Genomic DNA, 10,770 nt, shown 5'->3' with positions numbered 1-10,770 from the left:
GAAATTTGTAAAAAATTCTCTACAATGTTTTGAAGGAACTAAGTTGTTGAACAAAAAGCGCAGTTCCATCACTTTTACTGGAGCAGCGCCCAAGAGATGATTCTTCACGAAAACGGTGCTATATAAATTAGCCAAATATTATTATTATTATCCCGATAATTATGAGGAATAATCCAACTTAAACAATAAGGTATTTATGTACATATATTTTCTTTTAAAAGCAACCTAATATTTATGTATTATTCCAGTTGCCTATGAAAGTGTTGTCTCGAAATGCTTTGATAAAATGAGATCGAAGCGCTAATTTTACAACAATAAGAAAAAATCAAATCATATAACGCATTTCTTATGTGCTTATATCGTCAAATCATGTAACGCATTTCTTACATACTTATATCGTCAAATCATATAACGCATTTCTTATGTGCTTATATCGTCAAATTATATAACGCATTTCTTTTTTTTTTTTTTTTTTTTTTTTTTTATTAAGGAGAAAAAACAGATACAGATATCAATTGACAAAAATATATACGAAACATCAACTAGAGAATTCACCTGCATCCAAACTATTTCTCACGAATTAACTTAAACAGCAGAAAACATTTACAAATATTTTCACTTATAAATAAGGGAAAAATATATATATAAGAATATTATTTTACAAATAGAGATATGAAAGAAATGCGCAATATCCTTTTAAGAATTTACAAATTATTTTTGAAAAAATTTAGAGGGTAAAACAAAAAAAAAAATATATACAGGGTGTCCGGAAACTCGTAGTACAAGCGGGAAACTGGTGAATCTACATCACATTTGGAGTCGATTTTGTAGTATATTTTTTTTTTATTTGAGCTTTCGTTATCGAGTAAATCGAGTTTGAAGTTGATTTTTTTTTTTTTTTTTTTAATCAAATTCTTATAAATTATTACTGAAGATCAAAGTACCCAACTAATTAAAACTATTTGAAAGTAAAACAAATGAAAAAACTCGGATTTGAAGCATTATTTTGAAATCACCCTTCATTTAACCCGGTGTAATCATAAAATATTTCTGCTCTGCAGGGTTAAAACATCTGTTATTCAACCCTAAACACCAGAAAAAACTTTAACCCTAAAATAGCCGAAAAATATTTTTTTTTGGTTTTTTTTTTTTTTTTTTGAAAATGCTCAAATCAAAAAACTTTATGTTTTTTTGGGTTCCCCATGTGGTGTAGATTCTCCAGTTTCCCGCTTGTACTACGAGTTTCCGGACACCGTGTATAAATAGATAAACAATGTTAAACAGAAAGTAAAAAATATATAAATATATTTAAACGAAGTATGTCTAAGTTGTTTACTTTGAACTTTGTAGGAAAACAGTCTTCATTTTTCTACTAAAAGTAGTGCGTGTATCAAAAAATAAGTCAGAGTCCTTGAGGTTTTGATTCTGATTAAGTGATTCGCACATTCTTCTGATTGGATCCCTGACACCAGCATTTGTACGCGTCCTGCTAATGTGGAATAAGTCGTTAAGCCTTGTTACTCTGGGTGGTACTTTGAAGTTTATCAATTTCAGTAAGTCGGGACAGTCAATAACGTTGTTACAGATTTTATACAGAGTCATGAGATCAAGGTATGTTCGCCGGTTAGATAGAGTGGAGACGTTATAACTCGAGAGCATATTTATGTACCCACGTTTGGGTGCGCTCATTCTGTAATTGAGGCATCGCAGAAATTTCTTTTGAATATTTTCAATATTTTCTTTATAGATATCGTAAAGTGGATTCCATATGGAGGTGCAGTATTCAAGTTCAGAACGGACCAGAGTGTGGTAAAGAAGAAGATATGTTTCAGGTTTTCGAAATTCACGGCTGTTTCTGATGACAAATCCTAGCATGCTGTAAGCTTTATTCACAATATTATCTATGTGCGCATCGAAGTGGAGTTTGGAATCAAAAAGTACGCCTAGATCTCTTATACAGTAAACGCGCTCGAGTAAATAATTACCAATACAATAATTGTGTTTGAAAGCGTTGTGATTTTTAGTAAAACTTATTTGTTTACATTTATTGTAACTTAGGTAAATTTTGTTTTCATTGCAAAACGTTTCGAACCTTACTAAGTCGCTTTGTATGAGAAGACAATCGTTTAAATTTCGAACAATGGAAAATATTTTTATGTCGTCAGCGTACAAAAGATATAAACAATGCATGAAACATTTAGTAACAGTGTTAATAAAAAGAATAAACAACAGCGGACCCAGGATTGACCCCTGTGGCACGCCAGAAGTAACTGGTTCCCATGTAGAAGTCTGTCCTCGTAATGATACGGCTTGTTGTCTTTTTGTTAAATATGAGATAAACCAACGTAATAAATTTCCTCTAATTCCGTTGTACATAATTTTTTTAATAAGAATAAGGTGGTCAACCTTGTCGAAAGCTTTTTTGAAATCGCAATATATTGCATCTACCTGGTGGCCTCGATCCATGCTAGTAAATAAGAAATTTGAGTAAATAAGTAAATTACTCGTGGTAGATTTGCCTTTTACAAACCCGTGTTGTTGTTCAGTAATTTTGGCAGCAAGCTGGGGATATATATTGTCATGGACAAGTCTTTCCAATAGTTCGCCGGTTAATAGTTAATAGGGATCGCCGAGAGAATGGATATTGGCCTATAGTTTTCCACTCTTTGACGCGAGTCACCCTTGTGGACCGGTATAATATAGGCCAACTTCCACCTATCAGGGAAAACCCCATCACTCAGGCATTTATTAAATATTATGGTAAGCGGCACACACAGTGACGACGCAGCAGATCTAAGGAAAAACGCCGGTATTCCATCGTGACCCACACCCTTGTTTATGTCTATCGATTTTAAACTCGATTGCACTTCTTTTTCCGTTAGTTTAACTGTGTGTGAATGTGCTTATATCGTCAAACCGTATAACGCATTTCTTATGTACCTACTTATATCGTCAAATCATATAACGCATTTCTTATGTGCTTATATCGTCAAATCATATAACGCATTTCTTATGTGCTTATATCGTCAAATCAAATAACGCATTTCTTATGTGCTTATATCGTCACATCATATAAAGCATTTATTATGTGCTTATATCGTCAGATCATATAACGCATTTCTTATGTGCTTATATCGTCACATGATATAAAGCATATATTATGTGCTTCTATCGTCACATCATATAAGGCATTTCTTATGTGATTATATCGTCAAATCATATACCGCATTTCTTATGTGCTTATATCGTCAAATTATATAACGCATTTCTTATGTGCTCATATCGTCAAATCATATAACGCATTTCTTATGTGCTTATATCGTCAAATCATATAACCAGGATTATAATTGTATTATATATTATGTATCTAAGTTTTAAATAAAATAAAAAAATTAAGTGGAAAATAACCTCAGGCTTTAGCTGTGTATGGTGATCAGATCTGATTAACCAGGTAAATCCCAGCGCAAGTTGAATTTTTCGCCAATTGTCAAAACCAGTAGACGCCGGTCACTGTCGATAGCTGTTGCGCCTGTTTTAATCGGTATTTTGCCTATTTTTTCAAGGTTGAAGTACCGGATTTTTCGAATCTGGGGAGTTTTTAAAGAAATCTGAAAGTTTTGGCGAAAAAGCTGGGGAGATTTATTTTTTCGGCAAACCATCACTGATACTGCAAAAACTTATTAATACGAGTCCTCTTTCTCCTGGTCACTCGTGGCCAGTGGGTGAAGCTGTCTACAACTTACCAGTCAGATTCCATCAGTTCATTTTATCGATTAATATTAGAATCATTAATAACGTTATTTGTGAATACTTATATAAAGATTTCATTGCTTCGTCGTTGACCGGTTGATTTTTTGTGAAGTTCGTTTGATTAAAATCTAATCTGGACTAAAAGAAGGAGCAAGCACAGAAACAACCAACCGCCGCGCCGTTATTTATACGTAAGCATATCACAAATTAATAATTAATCTAATTATTATGTACTTATTTAACCAAGTCATTAATTAAGCGGAAGCTACAAGCCAAAAATGTGTATACAAGCAAAAATCTGGTTTTTAGTTATTTTGTAAATAATTTTATAAGAAAGCAAAAAAGTAAATCAAGTGAAACTGTCACTTATAATTTTAGCTATAATACTGTATTTTTTAAAAGTTGTTTCCTTTACGCGTTCATACATGTCTATTGATAAAAAATAATTTTTAGTAGTTTGTATTTATATTTTTCATTGAGTAATTAATTTTTTTATTTGTATTCTACTCAAACGAAACGATAGGAAAACCTTTAATTTATCTAAAGCATATTTTTTGGTATTCATAATGTACACCAATTCGTTATAAAGATTAATCAAAATAGTGATTTGGCATTAAGCTTCGCCTTAACCACTAACCAACCGTAAATAACACATTTTTACCGCTGTGTGTGTTGCTTTTTTTTTTAAATGTGATTGTCCAAAGAATGAGTGACGTTCTATCCTCTCCGCTTACCCCTTCGGGAAACGTCGTGATGGTTAGTTAGTTAGTGTAGTTTAGCGACCAGTAAAAAAGTGTTTTTACTACCTACAATAAATCTGTTTTTATTAATAGATTATTTAAAAATACATTTGATTTGGTTTTACTGAGGATTGAATCTTCCTCCCCAGAGACTGCAGTCAACTGCGCTAACAATTAAACCAAATCCCGATTGGATAGGACCGACATTTATTTCGTATATTAACTGCTGCGGTGTCATTCAACATACATTCGCGTGTGTATGCAACCGAAATAGAATGTTTTATCATCGACCACGAGTCTGCCTGTGGAGTTTCAGCTCGTTCAGATATCGGGTTAATTTTCACTTTGATTTGCATTCATACACTAGTGAAATATACTTGAACTATATATATTACTAGATATATTTAAAACACGGTTGATTTCAAATTAGAATAAGTCAAAAAACCTCTAACAATAGCATCTGATATTTTAATTCGGCGATTTGTTTGCGGGATGTTTATAGTCAGTATCCTGCGTAATTCCTATTTATAGAAGAAGCCGACGCGTTGATATAATAATGCGTTACATATAGGGCTGCCACCTTTAAAAAACAGTAGACCCGGAGATTTTAGAAATATAGTTTTTTTTATTAAAATATTTTTTTTTAGTATGAATTATTTAATTAAGGCAAAATGTCATGGTAAATTACCATTAGTAATGTTTTTTTTAGATATAAATGACCTAGCTAGTGCTAAACTGACTTGGACCAGCTTACACTTAAAACTATATTTTTCATTCTGAAGGGATTGTTTAAGCATCTTTTCTTGCTCAGGTTTCTTCAAAAATACTTGGCAATTAATATTGTATTAATTGACAATTAATATCTTCACAATTAACTCTGCCTTCACCATGTCCACTGACAAGCAGTTTCGCTCGTCTGTCCACAAATTTCGCATTAAAGAAAATACGCGTTCAACAAAAGAATTGCTTATAGGGATTGAAAAAAATTTCGAATTATTTTTGGCAGTTGGGTGAAGGTTGAGGTGACTTTGAATAACTGAACCCATCGTAAATCAACAGGCAATGTTGAATCACTAGATTGTACGAACTGAGGAAATAGTTGGTTTAATTTTCGGGTCTCGTCATAAAGTTTATCTTTGTCGACATTTTTCAAACCAAGTGATTCGACAGCTTCCACAGTATTTTCGTAAATTACTGCACTTGTTAGATCGAATTTGGAAAAGATTTTGAATACAGAATCCTCAAAATCATAATATTTCTTTATGTATTCAAGAGTTTTCCTGTAAACTTCATTGGCTTATTAACATTGCCTCAAAAACTTTATGTTTCTCATTATTTTGGCACCGTAAAATTCATCATGCATTCACTCAGTCAGACAGTTACCGTGATGGTCGTCTGTCGCTTCGCTACCACCGCCCGGTCTGACCCGGAGATATTGATGTTAAACCCGTAGCCCGGACATGCACCATGCCAACCCGTAGGCTCCGGGTCAAACCCGGAGAGGTGGCAGCCTTAGTTACATATTTGAAATACAAAGTATTATGAATTCATCAAACATTCTGTACTGGACACGATCGACTGTGAAATGCCGGATTCCTCCCGGGGGTACCTCGGGGAAGGATTCGCAATGAAACAACTTGACGAAGATCATCGGACAACTGACTGATTGGGCCAGTTGTTTGCGTATTTATTGGGTTAAAATTATGGGGCTATGTTGTCGATGTCTTGAATTAAAAATCCTGTCTTCACGACATCAAGTGATCGTTAAGGTAATCAGAAAAATTAATGAATGAATCTCTTATCAAGTAACGGGCGACCTTCAGGCCCTCTAACCCATTATCAAGTTTACATGTATGTAGTTCAAGTTCAGGAATCAGTATTATTTTTTTTACTGTCTCTCACGTGACTCTTCTTTAATTGAGTTTGTTTGTCTGAACCTTATCAGGTTTCTTATTATTTATTACAATCTTTATTATAAAGTTTATCACGCCTTTTGCGTTTTTATTAATCGGCTGAGAGAATGAAGCTAGCAGCTTGTACAGCAATTGAATGATTTCCACTCTCGTGCCATTTGGATAACTTCAGCAGTATTTTTGGAGACGAAGTAGTGGGAAACACAAATGATTCTCTCAGTATCTGCAGTGGCGTCACTTCTTCCGTATTGCGCGCTAATAAACTTCGATTGTTTGGTAAAAACTGTATGGTTTTTCCAGGCGATTCTCCCCCAACAGAAATAACTTGTTCTGGTCTTCTGTTTTCATTTCCATCTGGAGAAGCATTTCTTTTATGTTTGCTACAACGGGGATTCTTTGTCCCGTATCTAGGAACCAAGTTGACTCTCTCCATTGTTTATATTGGAAGATTCCTTCCACATCCTCTTCAAAACATATTGTAGGCACAACTGCCAATCACGTTATTATTGTTTATTTGTTCATTTCTCGTGTCTGCGGTCGCCGTTATTCGGCTTCATAAACATTTTCTTCACAAAGGTATGAACCATTATCTCGTTCGATTAATATTATTTGTGGGTACACTTCTTGTGCCGCTAGTGTTCCGATTTCACGTGGATTAATTTGCTGATAAATATCATTCGGCAGATTCATAAATTGTCATGTAATAAAATGAAGACATGAAAGTTGAATATTGAAATGGTGGGAGTGTCATGTAATAAGATGAAAACATGACCGGTCGGTGGCCGAGTTGACATTGCGTTTGGGTCCCACCCAGGCGTAGTGTGTTCAATTCCTCGGCTGGCTAAGTCCTCCACCACAACACAAGCAAAATTTTCAGCTTACTGTGGTGGTAGTAGGAGATTTTCAAATATTGTTAGGTTATTCGTGACCCGGAATTATCATATGTTGCTCTTTATCTCTTTCTCTTATCTATACATAATCCTTTCTTTAAATACAGCTATACTGGGCCGGTTCTGAAATACGAATTTTACCTTCCACATTCCTTTTAACGAAATTGTAAGAAAATCGTCAATTATTATTTTTTAATGTTTACACGACAAGGTTTTTTATGCAAAGCATAAAGGATAACAAATCATTATAAGCAATGATTATTATCCTGAAACACCCAAATAAATTTAAAAAAAAACCTCAAAAAAAAATAAATGCCACCGACGGGATTCCAACCCGTCTGTACTGGACACCTACGCCAGTGACATTGACTGTAAATGCCGGTTCCCTCTGGGGGTACCTTGGGTAAGGATTTGAATAGAAACACAACTTGCGAAAGTCGTCGGACAACTGACTGGTTGAGCCAGTTGTTGGCGTATTTATTGGGTTCAAATTGAATAATTTTTACACGTGTTAATGTGGAGCAATTATTCTTAAATCTAAACATATGCTAAGGTCCCACGGTTTGTCGTGCGACTAATTCACCCTTGAACTGGCGATATGACACGTGGTTCGAATACAATAATTTCTACACGTGTAAATGTGGAGCAATTATTCCTAAATCTAAACATATGCTAAGGTCCCACGGTTTGTAGTGCGACTAAACAACAAAGGATTCTTCATCGTACAATGCGTTACATCAGACAAATATTCATTTTCTTGATTATTCAATAATTATTTAGGTATATCCATCTGCTGTCCGGTACACCGTCTAATAATTATTGCTAATAATATAATATTTTTTTTATCCTTTGTGCTTTGCACCTTGTCTTGTAAACATGTTTATCTACACAAGTCAAAAATTATTTAGAACATTCCTTTGTTGACTCTGAAGTCTCTTTGTATGCCCTATTCGAGTGCTGATAGCCCCCATACAAATCTCTGGCAAAACCGTAACTCTATCTGGATTCCTGGACATGTTGGCATCGTGCCTGATATTGCGGATTCGTTAGCAAAACAAGGAGTATCCAATCCTTTGTTGCCCTCGTAAACCACATTCCCCTATCTGTCGATTTTTCCATCCCCATATCATGTTTGGTCAGAGTATTGGCTCATTGCTAGTCAACCCAAGTGAGCCTGCTATGCCTCCACTCAATCCCATCAAACCGTGGTTTCAACAACTCCTCCATTTCTCCATAATTAAAATTTCCTCACTTATTCGACTGAGGATTGGACATTGTTCCGTTCCTTCCCATCTTTATAAACTTCACGTTCTTGACTTGTACATTCTGTGCTCTACAAGTGGAAACATTAGATCACATACTTTTTGGCTGTCCCTCTTCTATCAAGCCTTATCACTAACGCAAACAAAATTAATATATCCGTTCGCCTTGTTATTATCATAATTATTCTTCATAATTTGAAATGATGGCCTTCAAGGATGAAACAAAAATAAATATATATTAAGATTAAGTTATAATATATCTTAACGCCACCTAGTAGGAGATTTAGTATTATTTAACAGTGACTTTCAGGTGAATAGAGACGGAAGTGGTGCCCTCTGTTATTTTCAAAAAAGATTCGTTTTCAAACAACACCACGATGATAAAATGCCAACAAGTAAATGAACAGTACTTGCGATTTCTCAGTTTCAAAAACGTAAATAATTTCCCGACCAATTTTATCTAAAATTTCTTTTAAAATCTAACATTAGAAAAATTATTCAAATTTTAGATTAAAAATTCCCCATTTATAGAATGTCCAAACTTCACATAATATCCAAAGATAAATGTTTTTATAAAAATTTACGAACAATTTTTCCGAGCAAAGAGGTTCGATTTTTCAATTTTACCGGGATATTTTATTTAAAGGAAAATATTAAAATTTTGCGACATGGAAAATTTCTAAACTTCACATAATATCAAAAAGACTTTTATAAGAATTTCACGCCCCATTTTCCGATTTATTTTCCAACACAAAATTTTTCGATTTTCGAAATTTTCTCTAATGCATTTATTTCTGAAAACAAATGACTTATCAATTTTCTGACTGACTTTCCTATCTTAAATTACATATTTTCCAATTTTCCCGGAAGATTAAATTAATTTATCATAAAATCATTTCGATAATTTTCGAACGCGTTTTCTGACCGTTTTCCCGAACAATCATTTAAAATGTCCGTTCTTGTAATTTTCCCGAATTTTTTATTCATAAATTTATATAATTGTTAATATTCACACGAAATCTAAGAAAGTCTTTAAAAAATTATCCGATCAATTTTCCCAGAATAAATTTGTCAATCTTTACACAATATCGAAAAAAGTCTTCAGAAAATATAATGACGTTTTTCTTGGATTCTGATGGATCCTTTTTCAAGATGAAATTCGAATGACAAAATCAAACAGGGTATAAGTATGCACATGCGCGCAACGGTAAACATAATCTACAGGGTTTTCAAATAAAAAGTGTTATTTTGAATAGCCCGCTATTTCGGTAGATGTTACATTTAAAGCTGTCATTTTTTGACATTTGACAAGTAAAAACTACACCATTAATAAAAATGGAACGATACTCGCTTCAACAACGCATTGAAATTATTAAAATTCACTTGAGTGAATCAAATGCAAATCATCTTGAGTGATGAGGCCCATTTCCACCTCGGTGGCTTCGTCAACAAGCAAAATTGTCGTATCTGGGGCTCGGAAAACCCAAGAGTTATTGTTGAAAAGCCTCTCTATCCTCAACGTGTCACTGTTTGGTGCGGATTATGGTCCGGCGGAGTCATTGGACCTTACTTTTTCGAAAATGAGGCTGGAGCAACAGTTACGGTGAATGGATTGCGCTATCGAGAGATGATTAATGATTTTTTATGACCGGAATTGGATGGTATTGATCTGGACAACGTTTACTTTCAACGAGACGGCGCTACGTGCCACACAAGCAACGAAATAATTGATCTTTTACGATTGAATATCAAAATAACACCACTTATTGGAAACCCCTGTACTATAATGTTGCAGCTTGCTTTGAAGCGACCGCTGCAGAAAAGTAACAAGTATGCTATTATTATTTATTTATTTATTATTGACGCCCTGCCCCACTGCCCTATTGCCCTATTTACACAAAATGTAAGTATTAATGTATGTATACATTGTGCAAAACTGTCTTCATAAAATATATTTTAAAAATAACTACATTTTAGCGTTCTAGTTGTGTGTTGTTACTTGAATTAATTAATATCTGAAAATATTTCATTAGCGGAATGACAAACTGTTCTAATAATCCTTCATATTTTGACATCCATTAAATCACATTATGAACTTACTTCAAAGGCACTACCAAAATAAATCGGTTCTTATTAAATTCAATGAAATGTTCCTTTAAAATTGATAAACCGAAAGAAAAGTTGAATGTTTAGCTTATTTATTAATAACTAAATA

General features: G+C 33.9%; 1 protein-coding gene across 1 annotated transcript in view; it reads left to right on the top strand.

The window, feature by feature from the left end:
• The first annotated feature begins 3,709 nt into the window (after window positions 1-3,709).
• Window positions 3,710-10,770, top strand: part of LOC149414233 (uncharacterized) — a 28,225-nt gene continuing 21,164 nt past the window's right edge. The window contains exon 1 of the mRNA XM_089643995.1: window positions 3,710-3,941. The gene's annotated coding sequence lies outside the window, so the exon portion shown is untranslated. The remainder of the gene's footprint in view (window positions 3,942-10,770) is intronic.

Source organism: Hesperophylax consimilis, chromosome 20, assembly GCF_061612785.1.
Source record: "Hesperophylax consimilis isolate HC1 chromosome 20, BYU_Hcon_1.0, whole genome shotgun sequence".
NCBI lineage: Eukaryota > Metazoa > Arthropoda > Insecta > Trichoptera > Limnephilidae > Hesperophylax > Hesperophylax consimilis.
Note: the sequence above shows the minus strand (reverse complement) of the source record. Positions and strands in the feature narration are given on the sequence as shown.